The 6,000-nt window shown below is 54.3% G+C and overlaps 1 pseudogene; it reads left to right on the top strand.

Moving 5' to 3' along the window:
• The first annotated feature begins 1,849 nt into the window (after nt 1–1,849).
• The window catches only part of LOC127670543 (transforming acidic coiled-coil-containing protein 3-like), a 27,241-nt pseudogene continuing 23,090 nt past the window's right edge, over nt 1,850–6,000 (top strand).

Here is a 6,000-nt window from a genome sequence, read left to right as displayed (position 1 = left end):
AAACACCTCGAGCTCGCCGCGAGCCAGCGAGCATCTTTATGCAACTTTATGTCCAAGTGAAAGCGCGCTCCTCAGCGTGCGCGCACGCGCACACACGCATTTACACTCACACATCCATGCATCCACTTACACACTTAGCGCTGGACCCGAAAACTTCTGCACGCTCTCCTCCTCTCCTGGGATCCCACTGTCAGGCTGCCCCGCCTGAACTCTTTGCAACTCTTTCTGAAGTGCGCACCCCCCCCAACCCCCGCGCACGCCCTGTCCCTTCTCCTTCCCTCCCCAATGTCTCCCCCCAAGTCCCACCAGAACTAACCTGTGGAATCCATGTCGGGTTCCTCCAGTAACCCACAATGCATGCTCTTCCCATGGACAGCACAGACGCCCCCCAAAAGTCCTGATATTTGGGGATCCCCTGTGCTAGAGATGCCCAGGGAGGAAGGGAAGGAAAGAGCAAGAAAGGGAGGGATAGCGGGGGGCGGGGGGAGACGGTGGGTGAGAGGGCAAAAGGATAAAAGGGGAAAAGAAAGAACCAGAGGAAAGAAAAGAGGCGAAGAAGCGAGGAAAGGAAGCAGAGGGAGCGAGCGAGCGAGCGAGCGAGCGAGGGGACACTCAGTAATCCAGTCGGGCAAAGCCAAACCCGTCAAAATGTTTGCGGATGTTTCATGGGAAAAACCATCATTTTATAGGAGCCCCGATGGGAGCAATGTCATTGATAGGCCAGCGGGCCTGATGAATGGCCGCTCGTCAGATGGGGCCGTGGCGAGGCGCACTGTGAAGCCCATTGTGGGCCTGTTTTGAATAAGAAAAGCCGCCTCCGAAAAGGGGGGCTCCGAGCGACGCAATCCCAGCCCTCCGACTTCCCCCTTCTATTATAGCATTAGCAACGTTTTTCTTATTTAAAGTTCCAGAGGCCTTCTCCAGCCTTAGCCCGGCACTCATTATAGGCGAAATCAAAATTGGCTTAGATCTGCCCCCCCCCTCCAGTCCTCCCGCGCCCGGGCCCCGCGCGGTGCAGCCATGAAGGGGGGGTGCAGGGGTACCCGGGCCCTCGGAGTCTCCTGTGAGGCCACGAGTGGGCCGGACTCCTTTATTTCTCTCCCCTGGAGACACGACCCGTTTTCGCCTTGAGTTAGATTTCGAGTAGGGGCCTGGGAGCAATGCAGAGGGGGGTTATGTCTTGAGTTTCTTCCACGCAGATCCGCGGACGTGCGTGGGAGTAGACGTTGAGGAAGGGGAAACTGAAGCCTTGGGTTCCCATCGCCAGTGTGAGGGACAAGAAGGACTCTTGGCAGCGAGGGGTTGTGGGGCTGACTTGCGCCCTCCAGAACTTTGGACTCCTTGCCTCTCGCCCTACGGGTCTCTCCAAGTCTGCGTGGCCCGCTCTCCGTTTCTCCCTTGGCTGCGACTCTCTTTGTCTCTCCCGAGTTCTGTGTCCCCCTGGGTCTCTGGGACCCTCACCCCCCACCCCCGCGCCTCTTCCCATAACCCTGTATGTCAGTCTGTCTGCGTCCGGGCCCCTCCCTCTCTTCCCATGTCCTCCGGCTCGCTCCCCCCCCCCCCCACTCCGCCACCCTCTCGGTCCCCCACACCCAGCCGCGGAGTTGGTGAGAAGCCCCAGCGTCCGAGCTGGGGACGCGGCTTTCCCAGGGACCCCTCCCCGGCGCGGTTGAAAGTGCGGGAGGGGGAGGGGGCCGGGGCCTGTGGACCGTAAGTGGAAAGTGGGGTTGGAGGGGGGGCTCCCGTGGCCCCGGGAAAGTGGCCGCTCGCGGGCCGGCCGCGCTGTGATTAGAATATGAATGGGCTCGGCGGGCGGAAGAGAAAGGCGGATTACCCCGCTGCTTTGACCATGGACAGAGGCAGCGCCAGCGGCGCAGGGGCGGATCGCCCCGGTCCCTCCCGCCGAGCCGGGTGCGCTCTGGCCTGCGACCCCAGGCCTGCCCACCTCCGGGATAGCCCCCCGAGCCGCGCCGAGTGGGACAATGGTGGGAGGGGGTAAGGGGCCAGCACGTGCCGAGTTAAGGTCACGAGACTCGGGGAAGGGGCAGCGCTCCAGTGTCGGGCAGAAGATTGAACTGGGTTCGAATCCCGGCTCTGCAGATTCCTTCATCTTTTTTGGGCGTCATCTGTGAAATGGGGGTAACGACGTTTCTCCCCGTTGCTCTCCCCAGGCCCTGCCAGGCCTCTGTGTGTAATTGCTCCTTCTTGCTCAAACTGCTGTTGAGTTCCAACCCTGGTGTGTCTAGTGGGTCTCGCACACCACTATCTCATGCCCGGGAGCCCTCCGCCACCAGCCTCCCTCTGACTGTGGATGAAAGCTGTAGCAGCCGAAGGGGATGAATAATATCTCCTCAAACTCCCGTGAGTTCGAAGCGAGAAATCAATGGCTGAGTCTTTTTCCGGAAGCCTCACTGGCCCGTGGACTAAATGCCAGAGTGCACGGAAAACAGAGCTCCGCGGGGTGCATCAGGTGACAGTGAGGATCCTGTCTCCTCGGAGGAGAGTGGCTACCACCCAGAGTGCTTGGGGTTCCCTGGGGAGTTCTTGACCACCGAACCTGTGGGACAGGGGTGATCTGTAGAAGCAGGTGAGAATGTTATGCAGAAGTTGCTAGCATTATACTCATTAGGTGTGTGTGTGTGTGTGTGTGTGTGTGTGTGTGTGTGTGTGTGTGTGTGTTAGAAGGGGCTGCCCTCACAAAGCAAGGGTGAGAGCGAAGGACCAGGAGATAGAGGAGCAGTGAGCCGCTTCCCTGCTGGTGTCTGACAAACGGGACTGAGGCTGGCAACAGGGCCCCTCCTCCTCATTCCTGCCCTGCTTAGCCTGAGAGGAGAGAGGTTCTCTGAGCTTACATCGGAGCGAAGGGTGGATTGCTGATTGGGTTGTGAGGCATGCCTGATATATGACGGAATGAACAAACATCAAAGACTATCACTCAGGAGGTGACACCGGAGCTTAAAAATGGTATTATCTTCAGTGCAAGTCAGATAAAAACAACAACAAAACAAAACAACAACAACAAACATGTAAAGGTTGCTATCCAGGGGCTGACCTGGTACATATATATAGGAAACAGAGCCGCAGCTTGCGTGGCTTCCTGAAAGTTTGCTATCCTTTAATAAAACAGCTCCTTTGAGTACTGATAGGCACCACTGCCACAGACCTCAGCAGCACTACCTCATTTAACCCCCACTACACCAGAGAGCGCGCCTTGCTGTCCCCTCCTTAGAGAGGGCAATTGGCAATCAGTACGCCCAGCCTGGGCAGTCGGAATGGCTATGATGACTCCCGTCCTATCCTCTGGAGCACAGCACAGAAAGGCGGTGGAGGGAGAAGGAATAGAAGCTAAGAGACTGTGGAGGGATAAACCTGGAGAAAATGAGGACCACACCGGAAGCTGAGTGAACCAGGCCTGGGACAGAGGCAAAGGCCCATGGGAACCCAGGAAGGGGTGATGGGAGATGCTTTCTTTTGAAGGCTGTGCAAAGAAACGGATCTTGCAGACGTTTCGAGCATCCGGGGCTCGCAGTGCATTTTGGGATCACGATGACCACACAGTGGCGGCAGGAAGAGAGGAGCCGGTTGCCAGAGAGGGGGATGCCGTGGCTAAAGGAAAGGGATGGTTGACATTAGCTCCCAAGAAGACACAAATGGACAGATTTTGTGTAGCACTGGCGGCTACTGAGGCCTCTGGGGAGGTTTACTGTGCGGCATGGAAGCAAAGATGTGTGTGGGGTCCTCTGGTGGTCTCTGCTCCGATGCTTTGGTCCCAGCAGCCCTGCGCTTACCAACCCTGCCCTGTCCATATCATTACAGGCGTGATATCAACGGGTGGTAGTGATTCACACAGTTTCTAACCTCCTTCCATTCCGACACCCTGGCTTCTGGCCCTACTTGGACTCTGGGGTATGGTGACTGATTTACCTCCGTCAGAAGAAGGTAGGCACGGTATGACACAGGGCCCGGACAGCCGGATAGCCGGACAGCCGGACAGCCGGACAGCGGGACAGCCAGAGGCTTGCCTCACCTGTATGCATGCGTACTCCCTAGTGCTGGATTTGTGGGCTCCTGACTTGCCTTGCGAGTAATCTCAACTAGTGGTCCCACAGTAAGTGATAGATGTAGCTGACTGGGTTGTACTGGGCAGCCTGGAGAACTCATGATTCCCCAGGGAATCTAGAGACCTGAGTTAAAAATTACCATCTGTCGTTATAAGCTTTGAAGGCATAGTCTTATCGTCAGAAAGGGAAAGACGGATAACAATTGATCTATTTATTATTCTGCCTTGTTTAAGGGAATAAAAGTAACACTAATGATGGGCTAAGGTTTATTGAGCATCACTATGAATATGCCATGGGTTAAAGTGTTTAAATGAATTATATTTAATTATCAGAATAATCCTGGGAAACAGGCACCATATTTATACCAGCATTACACATGAGGCACAGAGGGTAACTTGCCTAAGATTGCACAGCACGAAACCCCTTAAATCCAAGTAACTTGTCTCAAGAAAATAAGCCAATATAAAAGAAGTCCCATGAGACTTGTCCTCTGAGATAACTTCTCTGCTATGAAGTGCCTAAGACACTGAGCTCCTGGGAGATCTGCACCGTCTCTGCATACAACCCAGCTGAGACCAGTCCTCGATCCAGAGCCTCAACCCAGAGATGGATGGCACCTGCCGCCCCAGAACCACCAGAAGCCAGGCCTTTCCAGACATCCTGGCTACCTCGCCCACACGAACTTCTCCTCAGGCTGCTGTGAAGCTGATCTCATCCCTCCAAGTCCCTCGCTGGGGTTCTGGAGCTCCATCTGTCCCCAGCAGACTTCTCTCGAAATCTCTCCCACCTCCCTTCTCACAGGAGACCTGGCTGTTCCCTGAGGATGCCTCCGAGCCCATGGCCTCCAGAAGAATTTTTTCCCTCCTCATCCCTCAGACCCCAGAGTCTTGAGGTCAGGAACCTGTCCTTCCTCAGTGCTGTATAAACCTGTCATGTCAGCTGCTTGGCTGATGTTGGCTAAGGCAACTGTGTGAGCCTGTCTCAAGGCAAAAACCTTGAGGGGAGAGCTGTGGTGGCAGCTCTGTGGTAGAGCCCTTGTAGTGCACGCTAGCCCATCGGTTCTCAACCTGGGGATGCCAACCCCTTTGGAGGTTAAACCATCCTCCTGCAAAGGTTCACCTCAGATCATCGAAAAGCACAGGTATTTCCATTAGAATTCCTAACAGTAGCAAAATTACAGTCTTGAAACGGCAATGAAATAATTTTATGCCTGGGGTGGTCATCACAACGTGAGGAACTTGTATCGAAGGGCTGAAGCATTAGGAAGGTCAACGTAGGTCCAAGTTCCAGCATTGCAAGTAAATAATACATATTTCAAAATAATAAAATATGAAAGGAAGAGAACCGTGAACAACTCTAAGTTCCTTTGAAATGTGTCCCCTGTGCTCAACTATACTCAACCTCCCTCCCCATAGTCCATGACTCTCAGCCTTCCTAATGCTGGGACCTTTCAGTATGGTCCTCATGTTGTGGTGACCCCAACCATGAAATCACTTTTGTTGCTACTTAGTAACTGTCATTTTGCTACTGTTATGAGTCAAAATGTAAATATATGGTGGGCAGGGTTTCTGATATGGGACCCCTGTGGAAAAGTCACTGCAAGTCTTCAAAGGGTCGTAATCCACTGGTTGAGAATCATTGGTGTAGCTCCATCTGCCATCATCCGCCCTGTCACTGGCCCCTGGGGAAGAACTGGCTCAGTGTCACCTGGTCTCCTTCTCTTGTACCTGTTTTGGCAGCGCTGACATCCATTAGAATGATTCTGCCAATGTCAACCTCCTCAGTTGCAGTGACAAATGTCTCCATGGGATCTTGGCCACCAGATGCTGTGGGCAAACCATCCCTGAAACCATCAGTTCCAGCCATAGTACCCCTGTCCACACCTGTTCTAGGCAGCCTTCATTCTTGTCATGAGATCAGCTCTCTTAGCTGACATGCT

The sequence above is a fragment of the Apodemus sylvaticus genome, chromosome 20 (assembly GCF_947179515.1).
Source record: "Apodemus sylvaticus chromosome 20, mApoSyl1.1, whole genome shotgun sequence".
Classification (NCBI taxonomy): domain Eukaryota; kingdom Metazoa; phylum Chordata; class Mammalia; order Rodentia; family Muridae; genus Apodemus; species Apodemus sylvaticus.
Note: the sequence above shows the minus strand (reverse complement) of the source record. Positions and strands in the feature narration are given on the sequence as shown.